Consider the following 24,077-nt stretch of genomic DNA (forward strand, 5'->3'; position numbering starts at 1 on the left):
TTCATAAGAAAAAAACACCCAGAAATAATTACTTCTAGTCAGAGTAATCAAGGAAGGCATCTTGGAGAAATTGTATATAAAGTGGGCTTTGAAGAACGTATAAAATGTCAAAATATTGAGCAAAGAGGAAAAGACATTCTAAGAATAAAGAACGGAGTGAGGAAGAGCAGAAGGGTGGGGAAATTTGAGCCAAGTCTGAAGCCTGAGGAATAACCTAAATGGATTCCATCATAGAGCATATATGAGAAAGGGGTGAGAGTTCAAGGTAGATTGCTAGATTCATAGGTTTAGCATTAGAAAAAAGGGTGGTGGTTCAAGTTTATCTTAATCAGCTCCTTCATTTTGCAGTGAAGTAGACACTAGTATAGACAAGTGAATTACTTATCCAAGGTCACAATAGCTAGGTGACACAATTCAGAGTTTAACCTGAACTTAGGAAGTTCTGAGTTTGAATCTTTTTCATTCAATTAGTAACTAAGCAATGCTAGGAAAATCATTCAACCTCTTTATGCTTCAATTAATGGGGGAAAACGTATCACTTGTTGCTATATAGAGGCCAAATTACATAGGTAAGCTCTTTAGACATCTTAAAGAATGATGTAAATATGCTCTATTTTGATTCAAACCCAGGCTCCCTCATTTCCAATTATGATTTCTAATATATCATGCTGCAGTACTTAGGTAGTCCATGGTTTTGAATGCCAGGCTTAAGAGCTTGGACTTTTTTTCCCCTTTACTGAATAAAATATTTCTCTAGGAGGCAAAACAGCCTAACATCTGGTGGTTATTTCACATCTCTGTCTCAGTTTCTCTTATATATTGAATCTAATAATGCAGACCACTTGGGTAACCAAAGTGAAGGGAAAGCTAGGGTCAATCTGGACAAGATAATAAAAATCAGAGACATCATCTTGCTAAGAAATATTTGTATACTTAAAGTATACTTGTATACATGAAACTATAGGTTTTTCCCCCAGTAGTAGTCATAATATGTCTGTGAACATAGGACTATAAAGAAAACAGAACCCCCACAGAATTGACATTGACATTATGATACTGGAGAAAACTTTTGAGAATCCCTTGGACAATAAGATCAAATTAGTCAATACTTGAAACTACTACCACTGAAGCTAAAATAATTTGACTATAAAATGAGGAGATAGGATTATTTGGAAAAGACTATGAAGCTTGTAAAGTTGGAAGCCAAAAGGGGAAGAGGATGACAGAAGATGAGATGGAAGTCATGAACGTAATGAACATGAATTTTGACAGGATTTGGGAAATAGTGTGGGACAGAGGGGCTTGATATATGATAGTTCATAGGGTTATCAAAAGTCATACATGACTGAATGACTAAACAATAACAGCAACACAGTGGGTTTTCCTCCCTAGATTATCAAATATTTCTCAAGATTGAGAATTACTCATAAAAAACCCCATCCTTTATTTGGGAAGGAAGGATTCATTTCACTAAAAAAAAACCTTTTGAGATAGCAAAAAGCAAAATATTGCATTTTATTTCCAGAAAATGGGGGAAGTCAAAAGAGTAATAATAATAATAATAATAATAGTAATAATAATAATAAATAATAGACAACATTAAGGCAATGTTTTAAGGTTTGCAAAACACTTACCATTTATTATATCATTTGAGAACTATTCTCTGAGGTGAATGTGATTATTATATCTATTTACAGATGAGGAAACTGAGGCATAGAGTGATTAAATGACTTGCTCGGGATTACTTGGAAAATATTGGAAGCTGAAACTTGATTCAAATTCACCTGTCCTAAGTCTATATCCTGGGCTCCATCTCCACCACCTAGTAGCTCTATAATAACAGCTAGCATTTATGTAGTGTTTAAAAGTTTACAAATGTTAACTCATTTGATTCTCAGAAGTCCCTAAAGATTAGGAAAGCATCTACTATGTGTTATCATCCACACATTGCCAAAAAGAGCACTTTAGAAAACATTTAAGTCAATTCTAATGTGCTGATTCAAACAAGGATTAGGTATAAGGGGCCCTAAATTTGATGTATGTCTCATTAGCATTTTAACTGTTATAGAAAGCTTTGGAGGATAAATTGAGTTTTTTTTACCAGGAAAAAGTTTTCTTTTCATCACAGTGGCTGAAATTACCCAAAATGCTGGGTATTAAATTGGCTAGCAAAATATCACAATTTATCAGTAATAAGTCCCAAATAGGATGATAGTTCTTTTCTAATTGAAATGTTCCATCCAAAAAAAAAAACAACTAAATTAATATTTGGGTGGCGGAAAAGTTATTCCTGTCATATTTTTCTCAAATGAGAATTGTTCTTTGATGATGATGAAGGCAGCCTTTTTCATATTAAAAACATTTTACAAATTGTTTACATTTGTCTCCCTGAAAGATAAACAAGAGATACTAATCAACTAACAAATACAGTGGACAGCTCCCATGTCAAATTTCAGTTTTCCTGCACTCCTCACCAAGCCAAAAAGGGTACATAGAAAGCCGGCTGGGTCCCTGACAGGCTAATCAGATCAAATCTCAAGTTGAGAAAGAACTCTCTTTTTTGACAATAGACAAAGCTCTCCAAGGAGATCTTTTTTCTCTATTTTTGCTCTAAAGGCATATTTTTGATAATTGGAATGTGTGAAGCCCGTTATGTGAGAAGATATCTCACATCTGAATAAGGACAACCTAGTTTGTGTGTGTGTGTGTGTGTGTGTGTGTGTGTGTGTGTGTGTGTGTGTGTGTGTATGTTACAGCTGAAAGTATTGTATTATTTTGAAACCCAGGAGCTTTTCTTCATTCCCTTAGTGATAACTCCTCTATGGGATCCCAAAGGGAACAGTTGAGTTTCAAGATTTCATTTTTCTTCAAATATTTTGGTGGTATTCTAGGAGTGTCCTAGTGTGAGCTGAACTGATCTGTTTTCTGTGGTTCTTTCGGAGTTTTATATCTAACAAGCATTTGGATTCAGCTCTTCCAGGATAGGCTGACAATCTCAGAGTCAAGGTTATGAAGCTAGGGCAAGACCCAGTAAATCAACTCGAGAGAACATTGTGATCAGGGATGTCCCATTCGGCCTTCTCTTTCTCCAAAGTATGCTTCTTGGCAAGAGAACCAATATTCCTTGTGAGGCACAAAAATGTTACATAATATAGAAAAATAGTGTTTGAGTTTTCTTAATTTGCTTTTTGGCTATGGCAGGAATAGGTCATTGCTTATATAGTTTGCTATGCTGAAGGGAATGTTTGCTCAACAGAATGGTCATAGGAGTTTTATCTTTAATTGTTTTATTTGTTTTATTTTTTCATTTTTATTTATTCATTCATTCATTCATTTATTTAATCTTGAATTATTGAATCTCAGCCCTGGACCCTCTATTGTTTTCCTGCATTCTCTTTCTCATCAATCTCCTTAGCTTCCATGAATTTAATTATCATCTTTGTGCACTTGACCTTTAGATGTCTCTATTGAGGCAATGGCTTTTCCTTGAGTTTTAGTTCATCATCAATTGTCAATCTGTCATCATCTTCAATTGTTACTGTTTGTCCTTCATTTTCAAAGGTGACCATAGCTTCAAGGGGGTGATGTCATGCCATGCAAGTGAATTGGATTTAAGTGAGAGAGGAGTCATCTCCAATAGATTTTTTCATTGGTATCTCAAACTTAACATGTCAAAACCAGAACTCATTAATCCTCAAGTTCATGCTTCTTCGAAACTTCCCTATTTCTCTTGAGGGTGCCATCGTTGCAGTCTCCCACATTTGCCATCTTCATATTATAGTCAGCTCCTTACTGTACCTTACTTCACATCTTCAATCAGTTGCCAAACCACGCTGTTCCTAACATCATGATTATCTCTCACATATATTCACTTCTCAGCACTCACCCAGCTACCACTTTTAGCTTGAGCTCCCATTTATTCTTACTTCAACTATGGCAATTTCTTCCTTATTAGTTTCAAGATTCATCCTATTTCTATTTATCTTCTCTACAGCTACCAAAGTGATTTACCTTAAGGGCAGGTCTGGCTACTTTACTGCCTTATTCAATGAGACTCCTTATTGCCTCTAACAACTAATATTAACTCCCCTTTGCTCTTATTTGTAGCATATCACTATGTTTCTGACTGTGGCTCCAAATATTTAAATTGTTTCTTTCCGGCTGCTTGCATGTTTTCTTCTTGACCTGGCAACTCTGGAGTTTGAGTATAAAATGCCTAGAAATTTTCAATTATGAATCTCTTTTAGAAGATGATCAATGAATTCTTTCACGTTCTAATTTACCCTTCATTGTAAGATACCAAGGAAGTTTTCTCTGATAATTTTTTGAAATATTATGTCTAGATTCTTTAAAAATTAGTAACTTTCAGGTAGCTCTATAATTCTTAACTTCTCTCTCCTTGATGTTTCCAGATCAGTTATTTTTCTAATGAGATAATTCACTTTTTTCTGTTTTTAATTTAAATATTAAAAAAATTATTTGATTGTTTCTTGATATTTCATGGAGTCCTTAGTTTCCAGTTGCCCAAATTTAATTTTTAAGGAAATTTTTTTCTTCAATGAACTTTTGTACCTTTTTTCTATTTAGCTAATGCTGCTTTTTAAAGAGTTATTTTATTTAATGAATTTTTGCAACTCTTGTTTATTTGCTCTATCTTGCTTAAGGGGCTCTTTTCCCAGCATTTTTTTGTGCCTCTTTCACCAAGCTCTTAATTCTTCTTTTACATTTTTCTTGCATCATTCTCATTTTTTCCCAATTTTTCCTCTATCATTCAAATCCCTTGATTTAACTCTTTTGGAAATTCTTGTTGTGCTTGTATTCAATTAGTATTTTTCTTTGAGGCTTTATTAATAATATTTTCACATTAGTTTCATCTTCTGAGTTTGTATCGAAGTCTTCTCTGATTAAAAAAATATCTTTTTGTTGTTGAGTTCTTTTTGTTGTTTCCTTATTTTTCCTTATTTTTTTAGCCTGTTCCTTGACTTAGAACTTTATGGTAAGGTTGGACTCTGGTCACCTAACTTGGACACCCATTCTGCTCTGAGTTCCCTATTTTTAGCTGCTAGTAACTAGAGTCTTATTCTATCCAACCAATTGCCATCATCTAGTTTTTGCAAAGGGATATTTAATTTGAAAATATTGTAAGAATAGAAGTAAAACCATTACCCTGCTTTTATTTGCCCTTCAGAAGCACACAATCAACTATACTCCTTTGATCTTTTAGAAGAGTATGCTCAGACTTGATGAATTTTTACATAACATTGACTTTCTATTGCATGATTCTTGCATATATTCACTTTGACCTCATGTTTCAAACCTAAATACTAAGTACTAAATACTAAAGATATGACTAATTTACTGTAGCTACATGCTGCTGTCTTGTTATGGGCTAGAACTCTGAAACAAGGATTCTTACAAGGTGTTGATAAATACAATAATTATCTAGTTTAGCATGGTGCTTAATCATCCTCTAGTTCAGTACATATACTTAGTACTTAATATAGTTCTACAAGATTCACACATATGATAATGGAGTATATAACAGCCAGCAAGGATTGGACGAGATTCATTCCATCTTTGGTCAGGCTCCTGGTGGCAGGCTCTCCTCCGGCATTTCTCCACAGAGACCAAGGCTGGTCTGAAAGGCACTCCAGCAAGTTGGCCAGCCCCAGGAAGCAGATAATAAAGAATTTGGACTTTAACACTTGGCTATTCTTGTGGTGATTACGCTACTGAAAAGAAGGCTGCTCTAGGACCTCCAGAAAACCAAACAAGAACATTATACTGTCTTATTTCATAGAGAGAAGACCTCTATAACCACCATCTATAGGAATTTCTTCTTCTAAGAGATCAAATTCAAAGAGACTTGAGTTTTTTCTAAGACATCTTGCTGCTGGGTGGATGACATAAGGGAGGGTTTGTGTATGGATATGTTAAATCCTCATAGTTGGAACTATCATGACTTCTCTATAGCAGAGAAAACAATGAGGTTTTAATGACCTTTGGCACACATACAAAAATACAAAAGCTTCCCAACTAGTTGGTAGTGTCTTCCCTTCAGAATATTTTCTCTGTCAATATGTTTTCATGGATAATACAGGCTGCCTCATGCCAGAAATATACTTGTTCTTCATCTCTGTCTCTTGAAATCCCTAGAATTTCAGGGTTCAGCTTAAGAACCACTTTCCAAACAAAGCAATTCTTGATTTTCTCAGTTGATTTTCTTCTATATCTATATAAAGATATATATTTAAATTTATTTTTCTACTTTTCACTTGGGACATTCTTTTGCTGTGAATGTTCTATTCTCCTCATTAGAAAGTCAATCAATCAAGATTTTTTAAAAAATGCTTAGAATGTGCCAGGAACTGTTCTAAGTATTAGGGAGACAAAAAAATTACAAATCCTTTGAGATTTGAGGCTATTTTCATAGGTCCTCCAGGACCTAAATCAGAACCTGATGCATATTAGGTACTTAATAGACCATTTTAAAAAATGAATCAAATCAGTGTATGATAGGCATTTTGTCCAGTGGCATAGGTCACATGCTATTTATACCTTTGTCCTGAGTTAGGTCCATGTCCTTTCATAAATCCTCTCTGGAACATCAGCAAAAGTATGAAGGGCTTTCCTTTAGTTCTTTAAGAATTCTCTCAAGACTAGAACAGATTCACTTCTCTTAGTCTTTATTCTCATTCCATGAGATCATTTTCTTTTTGATCAGATATTTCTAAGACAGTATCCTCTGTATCATGTTTTGATTCTGATCAAGTAGAAAGCAAGAAATCTGACTATATTTTCTAGAACTTTTAACTCTTCTGCTTCTAGCCAAAGTTGCTACCAATAATAGAAATAATAGATATTTTTCCTTTTTGCCCTTGACACTTGCCAACTCTTTCTTGGGGTAATGGAAAGCACTGCACAATTTCCTGAATTAAACTTTAACTATTCTCCTCTGACTTTTCATTCCTGAAGCAAATTTTTTGTCTATCTCTAATATTTGTCCTGATATCAAGGCTGATAGACAAAGTCAATAGACAAGCCTGTAGCTTCATGTCTTAGCTAATCCAATACTATTTTCACTACATGGGGAGAGATAAAAGGATGTTTTTGCTAGACTGCTAAATTTGGAGTGAGGACATACTCAGACCTTGACAGCTAAGTGACCCTGGTCAAGTTCTTTAATCTCTCCAAGTTTCGATTCTCTCTTATGTTAAAAGGGACTGGTGAGGGCTCCTCCTTCGTAAAGTAATTGTGCTCACAGTTCACAGTTCAGCTCAAACATTTATTCTATTTTGATGCAATAAAGCACTTAGAATTTAAGCATATGATCAAGCAGTAGCTTCACTTAAGCAATATCAAAATACATAACAAGCAGGGTACCCTTGGCCTTCCATTGTATGTAGAAGTACTCTAAGAAACCCAGATACAGATAACTGGTGCTGATGTGAAAGTATATTCTTTCAAGTCTGAAAAACTGGTGATGGAGCTTATATATCCCTTCTCATCCTTGGGGTCCACTCCTGAAACCTATTAGACCTTTTTAGTTACACAATGCTGAATTCATTGCCTCACCTTCCAAGAGGTTAAATGAGAGTACTTTACAAACTTTAATGACCAATATAAATGCCAGACTATCATTCAGCAAACACTTATGTTTATTATGTGCTAGAGACTGTGATAAGTACTAGAAAGACAAAGAAAGACAAAAATATACCAGCCCCTCCAAGAGCTTTCATTCTAAAGGGTGAGATAAAAAAATAAGTACACATATACAAATTAAATGCAGTATAAATGGAAGGTAATATCATTTTATTATTGTTGTTTATATTATTATGAGTCATTTCACCCTATTTATACTGAATGTATTCTAATTAGTTCCTCATATTGAAGCTATACACCATCCTCTTTCATAACATATTTCAACGTGTTTAAAATTTAGAATTAAATTTGGCTAAATCATCTTTAAAATGCCAGTGGCCCCCAAAATATCTGTTATTAAAAATGTAAAGATTTAAAGGTAACAAAAAACATCTTCCCTGAATGTTATTATTATACTACGATATAATCCATATCTAGAACCTTGAACCATAATAGCCAAGTTTGGAAGTGAAAATTACAGTCAGTGCCTTTCATGTTTCTCAGAGGGACTTCTCATTTATATCTCAATTGCACTTTGGCCCTTTCTTCACAAACTCCTTTTCCACAAGACATTTCCACAATGTTTGAGATGGAAGCTGCCAACAATTTCAGGTAGGATTCATACCAATTGTGAGAAATGGACAATTTTTGAACATCATCCATATCATCCAATTTTTGAACAACCTGATGTTGTAGCTCAGAGTGAGAGAAAAAAATAAAATGGAGCGAAACAAACAAAAAACCTCATCTTTGAATAAGATGAAAAAAATAAAACCCATCCATCCATCCATCCATCCATCCATCCATCCATCCATTCATCCATCAGAGCTTGGAATATTGTCTTTAGCAGGACTTCCCTCTAATTCCTAAGAAGACTTATGAGCTATGGAGGACTTTTATTTTACCTGTCTAAATGGTACATTTAACCCATGGTACATTTGGGAGGGTTCCTTAAGGGTCTTCCTTTGTGGGTGTTTGGTATAATTCCCCTCAACAACCATGGCAAAAATTCAATACATAGATTCTTCCCAAGTGTACACGGTGAATCAATGAACAATTTAGGGTAAGCTTACAAACATTTTTGGGGGGAGTGATAATGATAAGAAAGTTAAGTTTGGCTACAAGAAGGAAAAGATGAAGAATTATTGAAAATACACATTAATCAAATTAGCCCATTCTAATCTGTTGTGTGATCCTTGGCTTTAAGTGCACAATTGAAACTCAGTACCATGTGGCTTGCTAATTTGATGAAGCAAATGATATATTTTCATTTCAAAAGATCCTTCCCCCAAAGTGCCAAGGAAAATTATGTTCTCGTGTCCCATGACACCTTTAAAAATACTATTTCATATTATTGTTTTATAAGAAACAATCCGCAAGATGAATCAGAAAGGCTTGGGGAGACATACATAAATTGATGCTTAGTGAAATGAGCTGAACTAGGAGCTCATTGTATATGGCAACAACAAAATTATACAATGATCAGTTCTGATGCACATGGCTCTTCTCAATAATGAGATGATTCAGACCAGTTCCAATGATCTTGTGATGGAGAGAGCCATCTATACCCAGAAAGAGCTGTGAGAATTGCATGTGGTTTATAACATGGCATATTCACTCTTTTTGTTGTTGTTTGCTTGCATTTTATTTTTTTTCTCATTTTTTCCCTTTTTGATCTGATTTTTCCTGTGCAGCAAGATAATTGTATAAAAATGTATACATATATTTTCAATATGTTACACAAATATTGGATTACTTGCCATCTAGGGGAGGTGGTAAAGAGAAGTGGGGGAAATTTGGAACACAAAGTTTTGTAAAGAGTCAATGTTGAAAAATTATCCATGCATATGTTTTGAAAAAAAACTTTAATAAAAATACTATTACAGCATTTGGTGTGGGATATTTTTCATTTTTTTATTACATTAGTCTTGCATTCTTTCAATCTGTCAGTAAATAAGCATTTAATAAGTACTTTTGATTACAAATGACACTATGATTAGATGCGGTTTAAAAGGTCATGTATGAATAAGCTCATCTGAGGGTCTTAGAGGGAAGGATTTAGAATTAATTTTTCTAAATCATAAATTATATTGAACCACAATTGTTTAGCTGCAGAAGAGACTGGTATTTGAGCGGGCCACTCACATCTTTCCAATTGGTTGCCAAACTCTTTTCAATCTCATTTAAAAATAAGGATATATGACACAAACACTAACAATGATGCTCTTCCCTCATGAAATGGACAGATTTCTTTCAATGAAAATTGCCCTAAGTCAAAATTCCATGAAGTAAGAACCATTTTCCTATTTATTTTAATGGCTTAACTGATAAAACTTTCCTACTCCTCCTGCCCAGATATGACAAAATAACAAACATCTCATTATTTAATGATTTAGCATCTTTAACTCTGTTTTAATTTTTTGAACTGTTTGCCCTAAAGATATCTCAAATTATATATCCAAAACTTCTTACTATTTCTCCCTCAATTACCCCATTTGTGAACTCCCTTTCGAAGGAGAGTCCTTCCAGTCATACAGGTTCCCAACCATGGTTCTATTGCCACCACTGATTAGAGTTCATTATTTCTCCTTGACATTCTTCTCTCCACTCACAGGCCATCATATAGTATAAGCACCTCATCAACACTCACTTAGACTATTGTAATGGCTTCCTTATTGATCTTTCAATCTTAGGTTTCTCCCCCTTCAAATCCATCCTCTACAAAAGCTAGAACTGTTTCTTTAAATGAAGCTCTGCTTATGTGCCACTGTCACTCAGTGGCTTCCTATTAACTCCAAAATCAACTCCTTTTGTCACTTAAACTTTTTCCCATTAAAAAGTTCTTCAATTTCAAGATATTCCCATTTTTCTTCTATCACATGACATCTACTAAATGAAAGAATTTTCTCCTAATCGTAACAAGAAGCCAACATAGAAGTCTATTTTAAAAGGAGAGGAATATTAAGATGCAATCCATTATAAGAACATAGCAAAACATAAGCTATGTAAAGGTGAAGCATATAAAAGTCATTGAGTGGTTAAATCAAGGAGGAGTTCCTGGAGGAGGCAGCACCTAAGTTGGGTTTTAAAGAATTGGAAAGTGGGTGGAGAACTAGATGAAGGGAAGAGCTAGTGTTAGAAATCCATTTTTTTAAATGAAGAAAAGAATGCAATGAACAGAAAAGAGAAGCAAATTTGGATGAACACTGAGAAGCAGAGTGACTTTTTTTTTAATTTTATAATTATAAAATTTTTAACAGAGTATATATGCATGAATAATTTTTTATAACATTATCCCTTGTATTCATTTTTCCAAAATTTCCCTTCCCTCCCTCTACTCCCTCCCCTAGATGACAGGCAATCCCATACACTTTACATGTGTTACAGTATAACCTAGATACAATATATGTGTGTAAATCCAATTTTCTTGTTGCATGTGAAGTATTGGATTCCGAAGGTATAAGTAACCTGGGTAGATAGACAGTAGTGCTAACAATTTACATTCACTTCCCAGTATTCTTTCTCTGGGTGTAGTTGTTTCTGTCCATCATTGATCAGCTGGAAGTGAGTTGGATCTTCTTTATGTCAAATATATCCACTTCCATCAGAATACCTCTTCATACATCATTGAAGTGTACAGAGATCTTCTGGTTCTATTCATTTCACTCAGCAACAGTTCATGTCTCTCCAAACCTTTCTGAATTCATCTGAAGCAGAGTGACTTTGATGATAATATGTTAAGATTATTTTTGTTGTTGAGTTGTTTCAATTGTGTCTAACTCCTAATGAACCTTTTTTTGGGGGGGGTTCTTAAATAAGATACATGGCTAATTTGCCATTTCTTCCTCCACATCATTTTATAGATGAGAAAACTGAAACAAACAGGCTTAAGTGACTTGCCCAGAGTCACACAGCTAGTAAATGTCCCAGATTTTAACTCAGGGCTTCCTGACTCCAGACCCAATGCTCTCTATCACTCCCATCTAGCTACCCTATTGAATGTATACTCAGATACTTTAAAAATCATTCATTTTATTTTATTATGTATTTATTATAAATACTTATATTTATATACAATAAATATAATAAAATATAATTACCTATAATTATAAACAATTTAATAATAAATTAAAGGAATAGAGAGTCATGCTTTCACATATTTTTATATATTTTTCTTTTTATATGGAAGTGCTCATTTTTAATGCTTGTCAAGTTCATCATAATAAAATAATAATGTTAAAACAATGAGATAAAAAGGCTACAAAAGAGGTAGCACAGTGAGTGGATAACACAGCAGACAGAGTCCAGAAGACCTTGTTTTAAATTCCAATTCAGCTACTGAGCATGTGACCTGGACAGATCACTCCTTCTCTCTGTGCCTCCACTTTCTCATTTGTAATGGGCTGAGATTTATTCAATAACTTCTAATGCCCTTCTCAGGACTTAATCTATGAGCTTATGAAATTCAACTGGAGCCATGGTGGGATACAGAGAGAAGGACCATTTTTATAGATAACAGCATGACGAAGTTCCTGAATATTAGAAATGGAAAGAAGTCATACATTTGTTCTGCCTGAGATCAGAAGGGAGGAATAGTTGACAATTGAAGAGAGACAACAATGAACTTTTTATAAAAAGTAGACAAGGATGTCTTAGGAGGCTGTAAATTAGTGCTCATAGAAGATTATCAAATAAAAGCCTGAAGATGCCTTGTTATCTATATGGTGGATTTCTCATGGAATAGTAGGTTGACTTGGATGATTTTTAATGTGCTCTATAAATTTAATATTTTATATATATTATATTGTGGTATGTGATTATAGTATGCGATATGCTATTTTATGCAATATGTTTTACTATGACATGTTCTTCTTTACACTTTCTTCATTATGGTTTACTGTGAATCAAAAGTATCTAATTTCTGGTCTGAAAGTACTTCTGTTATCTAGTCTTCCTTTTCTTCCAATAGTTCTCTCTTCCTCAATCTTTCCCCCGTAGAGTAAAAGGAAGCCCCAGGCTCATTAGATTAGAAGCTCCTCGAGATCAGGGGCTGTCTGTTTTTGTATTCTTGGCCCTTAGCACAATACCTACTATATTGGAAGGATTTAATCTTTACTCATTGATTAATATTAAAGAAATTAACAGAGAGATCTGAGAAGAAATAATGGATAAGACAAAACTATTTTGATCCTAGGAAATCAAATAGTACCTTTTTCTCAATAACCCTGAGAGGTAGATAGTAAGAGTATTGTTATCCTCATTTTTCAGTCAGTAATTAGAAAAGCTGGTTCTTCCCTACATTAGCTGACTGAGTGCAATGCTTATTCCCCATGAATCCTATAGCATAGTGTTCTGAATATCCTTGATGTGCTTAAACAATCTACTTTATTACCTTTAGAATAAAAAACTTTAACTTTCCATCATTACAAGTAAGGAAAGTATCAGCTGGCAAATGGGGAAGTGTGTCTCTATGGAGCAAGTGGCTTTCTCATTATGGACCATTTCCTACAGGAACAGATAGTATACAAAAATACGTAATCATGCTGGGTTTGCAACTGGCCTATCAATGGCCTTGGAGGCAGTTTGTATGTTTTGGGGGAAAGGAGAAAGAGACTTTGTAGTCTGTCAATGTTTCATTGGCCAATGGGTTCTGAGATAGACACTCAGTTTTACTTTTGGTCAGCATAACAACTGGGATAAAGAAAGGCAAAATTTAGAGCAATGTTTGACACAAATGGAGATAGTCTAAAATAACAATACTCATGAAAATAAAGAAAAAAAGAGATTGCCTTCTTTTTGCCACCAATCCCACTTTTTTCTTGGTTTCTAGATAGTAGGATTTTAAATACCCTGAGAAGGAAGGAATATTAGTAAGCTTCTTTCACTTTCATCCCAAAACTCTTATCTTTTGTTTTATTCTCAGACTGTGATTCCTCCTCCATAGACAACCATTCAAACTCTAAATCCTGATCTAAGAATAGGAATGGGAAAAACAACTCCTGCTTCCTGCATCTGAATCTTCAATGTTACTGGACAGTCCTACTCTCTCTTTGCTGATGTGCACAAAACCTGACCATCTTTATGGAATCATCCAAACCTCTCTATGGAATCATCCAAACCTCATCTTTAGAGTAAGCTCAAAGGATCAATTTAGAAGTCCTTGAAAGCAAATGAGAGAAAGCAATGTTGTGGTACAGGAAGTTATTTGCTAAGAAAATTGATCACACCCTGTGAAATATCTTTAAAATTCTGATTCTGTAATATTCAATTCTGAATTGTAGGGTTTAAGAATTTGAAGGTGGATATGAGAGTTTTCCAGGAAAAAAAAAACCTTTATCCCAAGCATGTGAAGACTTTTCCAAGTGGAATGAGCAAATGAGAACATCCTCCCCCATCCCCACCCCATCCATGGCCATGAAGGTGGCTGAAGTAGGCTCTGTGAAATACTGAGAGCTTGGTTAGAAATTGAAAATACCAAGGTCATCCACTGCATATCAATCCATCACCAGTCATTCCAATTTTTGTCCTGACACTGGATTTCAATGACTGTGGAAGAGAGAGTGAAACTGATGATTTTGTGCGAATCCCTCTCTTAAATCTAATTCACATGCAAGTCAAGACATTATCAATTGTCCCCAATATCATGATGTCACTTAGAAAAAGGACAAACAATGAAAACAGCAAACTCGTGTCTGAACACGGAATCTACTTTACCAACTTCACCTCACTCCCTGACAAGATCTGAATAAACATTTCCCTAATATTTTAATATAGTAAAATAAAAAAAATTGCTAATACTAGGTGATTTGGTTCTATCTCAAGAGTGATCAATTTAACTGAGGAGCTTAAGATATAATAAGGAAACTCATTTCCTAAAATTATGCTGATCAATTATTTATATGTTATTTATATACAAACCTTTGTTTTATAGATGGATAGATAGACTTATATGTATGGATACATAAATATATATAGGTCTATCTATATATACACATACACATCCAGGCAATTTATTTTTTTCACTTTTAAAATCAAAGATTTTCTATGAAAGAAGTTTAACCTGAGAATTTGTGACTGCAATAGAAATAATTTGGCTTATTTGCATTAGATAAAAAAGATATGTACATCACTTTTGTTCTTCTAGTAACTTGGACAACATTATTAAATCTCCCATCTATCTTCCAATTCTATTTTATTTGCTTTTTTATCCATGTTGAGACCATCTTCAAAAAATGGAGATCATGTGTGTTCTAAAATGGAAAATTTGCCTTTGATTTTCTCCTATTCATAGCAAAGCAATAGAAGAGAAAATTGCATTATGGGAATCTCTTCTTTCTTTTTTTTTCCAGCTTCAACACCCTATCACCACTTTGCCCAGAAATGCACCTACAAGGAAGTCAGGACAAGGTCACTATATTTCTCCATGCCTGATAGGTAGCATTCAATAGAAAAATAAGCCCTCAAAAGAAAAAAAAATAACTTATATACTGCCAAGAGGAATCTAGTTAAATAGATCTATTGAGCAAATTGGGAATGTCATGTGACTAAGAAAATAAACCCTTACTAATAGCTCTAAGGAGAGAGTGGGAGTTGAGAGCATGACGTTACTGACAGCTTGTTCTAGAATTTGTTTGCCACAGGTGGTAATTTCAGCTGCTGATCCATGAGCTTAGATACTGTTTTTCTTTTTTTCCCCCTAACATTTCTTGCTCTTTTGCTTTTAATAATTAATGCAGGGAGTTTGCTTGGTTTGTGTGCAGAAGTGATGTTTGCTCACTGCCTGGGGTGATGTGAAGTGATACTGTGCGGTTCCAAAGACTAAGAAAAGAGAAAATCAAATAAACCCTTTCAGTCCACAGACTTTTTTTTCCCCATAAGCTTGTTTAGATTTATTAATTCACATAATTAGCATGCAGAATGTTCAGGTGAGCTATTCATGAGTTTACAGAGAATGCTAGGGAGAGTTTTACAAAATGTCTAAAGTTCAAAGAATATTTTTATTAAGGAATTTATATTTGATCATTCTGATATCATTCAAGGATCAAAGTCTTTATCATTGTTATGTTTTAAAATACTCCCATGAGGCATTTTAGAAATACATTGATAATCTTAGAGATGATGGGAAAATGAGGGGTAAAGAAGTAGAACATCGTATCCAATCACATCATACAGGACAAGGACAGAGGATACAGGTCCACTTTGGATGATTTGTTCTGGTTATTAGATTTCATACTCAGTTTGTATATGTATGCATGTGGGTGCATATGTGTGTAGTGGTTTCTACTTTAATGTCAAAAGACTTATATTTTCAAGATGATGGACTATTCTTTCACTTGAATAGACTGCAAAAAACCTTCAGCAAATTAGTGCACAGATTCAAGACTAGTTTGTCAGTAAACTTATGATTAGTGAGGAATCTTACAAATGTAGATTGATCCTTAGATTCATTACCAGACTCAAGTTCAAAGCCACTCCATCCTGGTGGCACTCACCTAATAAAATTTATATTTTACAGCCATTGCCCTTAAGAACCCAAGGTCACCTCCATGTCATGATGAAACCATGGACCAAGATATAAATGTAGGAGTCATACACATTAGTAGTTGGCCTTTATTTTGAAAGAGGATCAAACCATTACTATTTTGGAGTCAATATACATACAATGTGTTCAGCTGTAGTCTCTACCTCATGTCAGACACAAATAGTTTGAACATATGAACATTTGAGTGGAGATATCTTTAAATTTGCACATCTAACATTTCTTTTGAGCTACATCTATTTTGTTTTGCTTATAGGTACACTACTTCATTTCATGTGGGCATACCATGCTGAACACACCTATGTTAGTGTCTCTAGTATCTCACAAGGGATTCTAAAGGTTTTTAGAAAACTTGAGTGTGTCCTTATATCACTTCTGACTTCCCTGTGAGCATTTGCCTTGAGAGAATTCTCTTGAAATAGACTTAGGCAAGTAGACATTTGAAAAACATGGCCAGTGCATTGAAAATGTGCTCTCTGCAATAGATTTTGAATACTTTGTAGTCCAGCTCTATAAAGAAGCCCAGTGTCTGGTACCTAATCTTGCCAGGTGATTTTTAGAATTTTCTTAAGACAATTCACTTTCTAGCTATCCATGTGCTTCCTTCTTATACATTTTATTCATTAGGAGTACATGTACTTTGAGGGTTTGGTTATGATAATAATAACAATTGATTTATGTTGCTGGAAGTGAAAAAAAGCTTTGTCCCTAGAGATAGAAAGTCTGGGTGAAGTTTAAATAAGATCTCTGAATCTGACCAACTTTGTGATCTTGGCTAAGTTACATGGTTTATTCTAATCTCATGCACTTATATTCTATCTCCTATTACACTTTTGGGTCTCCCTGGGCCTTATTTTCCCCTTCTGTCAAATATGGGGGTTGAACTAGGTGTTATCAAGATCCTTACTATTAGTATATAATCTCCATGAGTCTCTAATCCTATAACAATGTTCCCTTCCTATTTAATAGAATTCATCCTTAACAGTGACTGGTAGTTATCCATCATCTCATTATGAACATGCTTTTAGAACTTTTATTAAACTTGAAAGTGGTTAACATGTTTAGCTCCTGATACAGGATTTCTCTGCGGAGACCCATAGTAGTATCAACAACAGATGTTTGAGCCTCTGGCTCTTCCCAACTAATATATCCACATGAAGATTTCAAGTGATTTCTCCTCTAAAACGTTCATCTTTCTCGTCTTTGACCTCCACTCGGAATGGACCATAGCTGTTAATTACATTACTGGTGTAATGTACTATTCTTTAGTCCCAGTGGGGTTTGAGCAGAGAATAGTATTTCATCCTAAATAAGCAGATGGCTATGAATTTGCTTCACAGCAAGGATTTGGGCAACTTTTTATACATTTCCTATAAACAATAGATGATTTGGGCAGGATGGCTTAATCTCTTGTGCCATCTTGTTCTTTGTGTAGGTTTTTAGCATCTTTATGTCTAAGAAACTTCATTTGTATCCCTGAGATCTTTCTGTGATTTCCTTCACACCTCATTTGTTGGTTTCTCACCATCTCTAATGATTATATATATATATATATATACATATATATATACATATATATGTATATATATATATATATATATATATATATATATATATATATATACACACACACATACACACACATACACACACACACACACACACACACACACACACACACACACACACACACACATATATATATATATATATACTATTGTGGATGCTGGATCAAATAGTCTTTCTATTGGCTCTATACCAATATGAAGTTGACACTGATTTCAAAGAGCATTCCAATGGGCTTCTAGTACAGAAGAAAAATCTATAGTTCTAGAGTCAGAAAAATGAAGTTCTACTCCTTCATCTGATACACATTTCCCGTGTGGCTTGGACAAATTATATACCCTCCTTGAAACTCAGTTTCTTTTTCTTTAAAATGAAGGAATTAAGGGAAAGGGTCCCTTCTAGCTCTGAATCTGTGATTCAAATCTATGATCTGTGTTTATAAGCTCTGGCAAATCTTATAAGTCAGGATTCATGAGCAGTCCCAGGAATGGATTTTATTTCTGTTCAATTACTATTCCTTTAAAAATGACCAGCCTGGCCATAGTGATTGATTTTTTGAAGAAACCACGCTTAAAGAATATCTCTAAAGGTGGAGAAAGTTTGGGAGCTGCAATAGAGGAAATAACCATAGATAATTGAAGTTTGAAAGTAAAGGAACCACACTTAGGATTTGAAATTTACTTTTGTCCCTCCTTCTAGGACCTGATCTTTCCATCGCCACCACCTTGAAAATGAACACGATGGAATTGTTATTTTCATTCGTTCCTTTAATTTAGTCTGTGTATCCCCAGTGCCTAGTTTTATACATAGTAGGTGCTTTGAAATGCTTGCTCAACTGAATATAATTATTCAAATTAAATAGTCTCTGTTTTGATGGCATGGTTCACCCAAATGCATTTTTTATCAAATAGAAACTTGTAAATCCCATACAAAATAAATTACTTTCCCCCAATTTATCCTTTATTTATAACAAATTTCAGATGCTGATCTCTTAATTGCATACTTCCTAGATAGTCTGTATTTCATTTTCCTAAGGGGAATTTTCCAACATTAAATATAACATGTACTCTTGGCTATTTCTGTCATGTATAATCAAATGTTAATAAATCAGATTGTGGTTTTGCTAAATAGGATTGTAATTAAAGGAACTGCATATAGTATAATAATTCAGAATTAATGTACATTTTCTAACAGCATGAAATAATCAATATACATTCATTTGCTGCTTTTCATGTTAAAGCTTAAATAAAAATCCAATGCAACAAGCATTTTTGAGTACCTACTATGTGCAAGGTATTAGGAATGCAAAAAACAAATACAAATAATTCCTGTTGCAAAGTGGCTTTCATTCTACTGAGGTCTACAGTGTGGAAACAGATATTTATAGACATAAAGTCTTAAGGAGCATGGCGTCATAGCATTGCAAGGTATGATTCTCAGAGGCATCCGTGGCTTTTGTTTCCATACTTAGTGTTTAGTGTAGAGCCTGGCACATAATAAGCACTTAAAAAAGGCTTGTTCTTTTTTTTTTTTTTTTTTTTTTTTTTTTAAATTTTTTTTATTTTATATATATATATATATTTTATAATATTATCCCTTGTATTCATTTTTCCAAATTACCCCCCCTCCCTTATTCCCTCCCCCCGACGACAGGCAATACCATACATTTTACATGTGTTACAATATAGTCTAAGTACAATACATGTGTGTGAATATCATTTTCTTGTTGCACAATAAACATTAGAATCCGAAGGTACATGCAACCTGGGCAGACAGATATTAGTGCTAACAATTTACATTCCCCTCCCAGTGTTTCTTCTCTGGGTGCAGCTACCTCTGTCCATCATTGATCAACTGGAAGTGAGTTGGATCTTCTTTATGTTGAAGATTTCCACTTCCATCAGAATACATCCTCATACAGTATCGTTGTTGAAGTATACAGTGATCTTCTGGTTCTGCTCATTTCACTCAGCATCAGTTGATTTAAGTCTCTCCAACCCTCTCTGTATTCCTCCTGCTGGTCATTTCTTACTGAGCAATAATATTCCATAACTTTCATATACCACAATTTACCCAACCATTTTCCAACTGATGGACATCCATTCATCTTCCAGTTTCTAGCTACAACAAAAAGAGCTGCCACAAATATTTTGGCACATATATGTCTCTTTCCGCTCTTTAGTATTTCTTTGGGATATAATCCCAGTAGTAGCGCTGCTGGGTCAAAGGGTATGCACAGTTTGATAACTTTTTGGGCATAATTCCAGATTGCTCTCCAGAATGGCTGGATTCTTTCACAACTCCACCAGCAATGTATTAGTGTCCCAATTTCCCCACATCCCCTCCAACATTTGTCATTATTTGTTCCTGTCATCTTAGCCAATCTGACAGGTGTGTAGTGGTATCTCAGAGTGGTCTTAATTTGCATTTCTCTGATCAGTAGTGATTTGGAACACTCTTTCATGTGAGTGGATATAGTTTCAATTTCTTCCTCTGAGAATTGTCTGTTCATATCCTTTGACCATTTATCAATTGGAGAATGGTTTGGTTTCTTATAAATTATGGTCAGTTCTCTATATATTTTGGAAATGAGACCTTTGTCAGAACCTTTGTTTTTAAAAATATTTTCCCAATTTGTTACTTCCCTTCTAATCTTGTTTGCATTAGTATTATTTGTACAGAAACTTTTTAGTTTGATGTAATCAAAATCTTCTATTTTGTGATCAATAATGATCTCTAGTTCTCCTCTGGTCATAAATTCCTTCCTCCTCCACAAGTCTGAGAGGTAGATTATCCTCTGTTCCTCTAATCTATTTATTATCTCCCTCTTTATGCCTAAATCATGGACCCATTTTGATCTTATCTTGGTATATGGTGTTAAGTGTGGATCCATATCTAATTTCTGAAAAAGGCTTGTTCTTTAAGATAGTTATAGCACTTACCAGAGAAATTGGGAAAAGCTTCCTGTAAGAGGTGGCCCATGGAAAGAGCCTTGGAAGAAGCCTTGTTGTTAGTTAGGAAAAATCTCTATATATTCTGTATGTGTGTTTCAGCCTTTTATTTCAAAAATCATGTCATGTCTTTCCAGCAATGAGATGATTGAGGCAAGTTCCAATGATCTTGTGATGGTGAGAACCATCTATACCCCAAGAGAGGATTGTGGGAACTGAGTGTGGACACAACATAGCATTTTCACTCTAATGTTATTCACTTGCATTTTGTTTTCTTATTCATTTTCTTTCCTTTTTGATCTGATTTTTCTTGTGCAACAAAATAATTATATAAATATATTTACACCTACTAGATTTAACATACATTTTAACATGTTGGGTTACTTGCCCTCTAGGGGAAGGGGTGCAGGGAAGGAGGGGGAAATCTGAAACACTCAGCTATGCAAGGATCAATATTAAAATAAATTATCTGTGCATATGTTTTGAAAATAAAAAAGCTTTAATTAAAAATTCAGATCATGAAAAATAACTTTGATGAAAACTTGAATTTTAGATAAAAAGGATGATTGTTGTTAGCTATTCATTTGCAGTCATGAATAAAGTGGTTTGTCATTTCCTTCTGCAACTCATTTTACAAATGAGGAAACCAGGAAAATAAATTGCCCAAGATTACATAGCTAGTATCTATGGATCTAAGTATTTAGTAAGTATCTAAGTATCTAATAAGTATCCAAGTATCTAGTAAGTATATAAGTAAGTTAATAAGTATCTAAGGCTACATTTGAACTCAAGAAAGGCATCTTCTTTACTCCAGATCCAGTGCTCTATCCATTGTAACAACCTGGCTAACCCAGCATAAATGTTGGATTTTGGAAGAGGCTATATTTGGTTCTTGAGCAAAACAGATGGTCATCAAGAAAAATCTTTATTATATTCATTGAATTGCCAAATATAAGTCAAGTGCAATAAGAGGTACTGACATGAAGAACATTTACTGAATTGTACTCTATATGAGTTAAGATGGAGAGAGATTTAACTACAACCTGGAATAGTGGACTTAGTACTAGAGCTATAATCAGTAAAACGAAATTCTAATTCCACCTCTAAAACACCTTAGCTTTATAGCACTGAGCAGCTCTAGAGCTATAAATTAAAGTAAATTGTTAATGTGAATCTTAATTTTAAATAAAAATACTTCTCCAATAAAATAAAAGCAAAACCTTTGAACTGAAATGTGTCACCAAATGGTATCTCTCATGAGGCAGGAAAACCAAATATTGTGGGGAGTTTAGAGGGAGGAAAGATTATTTCCAGATGGGCAGATGACTGAAGGTGGAGATGATGGGAGAATCTGGGCAGAGAAGAGAGGACATTTTAAGTAGATAAAACGGTATTAACAAAGGTATTGAAGTGTGAAAACATGGGCAATAATCTGAAATTTATGTCTTTCTTGACATTAATGATCAAAGGATACTTAGAATGTGATAAATGTTTCAATTTGATTTAAGGTTTATATGAAGGGAAATATAGTGGTGACATGATTAGAGTTATGATTTTGGAAAGTGTAGGGGAAGGGACTGAAGGGGAAGAAGCCAGTAGGAAGGCATTCATGTTAATCTGGGCAAGAGTTAAATCAGTTTCTGAAGTAGGATGTTGACATGGGTGAATAAAGAGGAGGGAAAAGATTGAGAGAATAAGGAGATAATATTGATAACAATGGACTTGATAATGATCAGTAGAACACGAGACGCAAACGTTTATTAAATATTAGTGCCAGGTACTGTGGATACCAAAAAAAATCTTCAAGGAGGGTTCTGCTATATTATAATTATATTATATTCTACCTGGGGGAATCTATTGGGGACAGGAAAGCAAATATACAGTTACTTAAGGCAGAAGAAAGCAGGAATCACTGATGACATGTGAGAAGGATGAAAGGATACAAAAGATCTGAGCAAAGTATTAGAAAAAGAAGAGATTAGGATTCAGGGCATTCAGCAAATTAAGACAACTCTGAGATACCACTACACACCTGTCAGATTGGCTAAGATGAAAGGAACAAATAATGATGAATGTTGGAGGGGATGTGGGAAAACTGGAACACTGATGCATTGTTGGTGGAGTTGTGAAAGAATCCAGCCATTCTGGAGAGCAATTTGGAACTACTATGCCCAAAAAGTTATCAAACTGTGCATACCCTTTGACCCAGCATTGCTGCTATTGGGCTTATATCCCAAAGAAATACTGAGGAGGGGGGGAAAGGGACCTGTATGTGCCAAAATGTTTGTGGCAGCTCTTTTTGTAGTGGCTAGAAACTGGAAGATGAATGGATGCCCATCCATTGGAGAATGGTTGGGTAAATGATGGTATATGAAGGTTATGGAATATTATTGCTCTGTAAGAAATGACCAGCAGGAGGAATACAGAGAGGCTTGGAGAGACTTACATCAACTGATGCTGAGTGAAATGAGCAGAACCAGAAGATCGCTGTACACTTCAATGTTGTATGAGGACATATTCTGATGGAAGTGGAGATCTTCAACATAAAGAAGATCCAACTCACTTCCAGTTGATCAATGATGGACAGAAACAACTACACCCAGAGAAGGAACACTGGGAAGTGAATGTAAATTGTTAGCACTAATATCTGTCTACCCAGGTTACTTATACCTTCGGAATCTAATACTTAATGTGCAACAAGAAAATGGTATTTACACACATATATTGTATCTAGGTTATATTGTAACACATGTAAAATGTATGGGATTGCCTGTCATCTAGGGGAGGGAGTAGAGGGAGGGAGGGGATAATTTGGAAAAATGAATACAAGGGATAATGTTATAAAAATTACTCATGCATATATACTGTCAAAAATTATAAATAAAATTAAAAAAAAAAGATTCAGGGCATTCCAAATGTGAGAGAACACCCACAAGAGTTCAGGGTAGAATAACAAGTGGATGATTCTTCTATTGTTTATTTTACTTAAACAATTTTATTTTATTGACAAAACAGAGGAATAAGAAAAATGTCTGGAAAGATAGATTGAAGAAGCAACAGAATAGGGTTTAATCTATGATTTCACTGATATAGGTAGAGAATACAGCATGGAAAACCCACTTCTACTTGGGAAGGTTGATAATTTCCCCAGACTTACTGACTTAGGGAATTTCCTAAAGTAGAGTCAACAATTCACTGACTGGAGCTCTTCCTTGCTGTTTCAGATGAAGAAGATGAGAGCTGTGAACTGCCAGATAGGTGAGAGACTGGTCACCTTGAGTCTCTGCTCCCAAGGCATCTCTATTTCTTTTGCTTGTCTCATGTTTATTCTTTCCTGATTTTAAGTGAATGAGTAGGATGAGATGCAACTTTCCCTGTGA

The sequence above is a fragment of the Sminthopsis crassicaudata genome, chromosome 3, assembly GCF_048593235.1.
Source record: "Sminthopsis crassicaudata isolate SCR6 chromosome 3, ASM4859323v1, whole genome shotgun sequence".
NCBI lineage: Eukaryota > Metazoa > Chordata > Mammalia > Dasyuromorphia > Dasyuridae > Sminthopsis > Sminthopsis crassicaudata.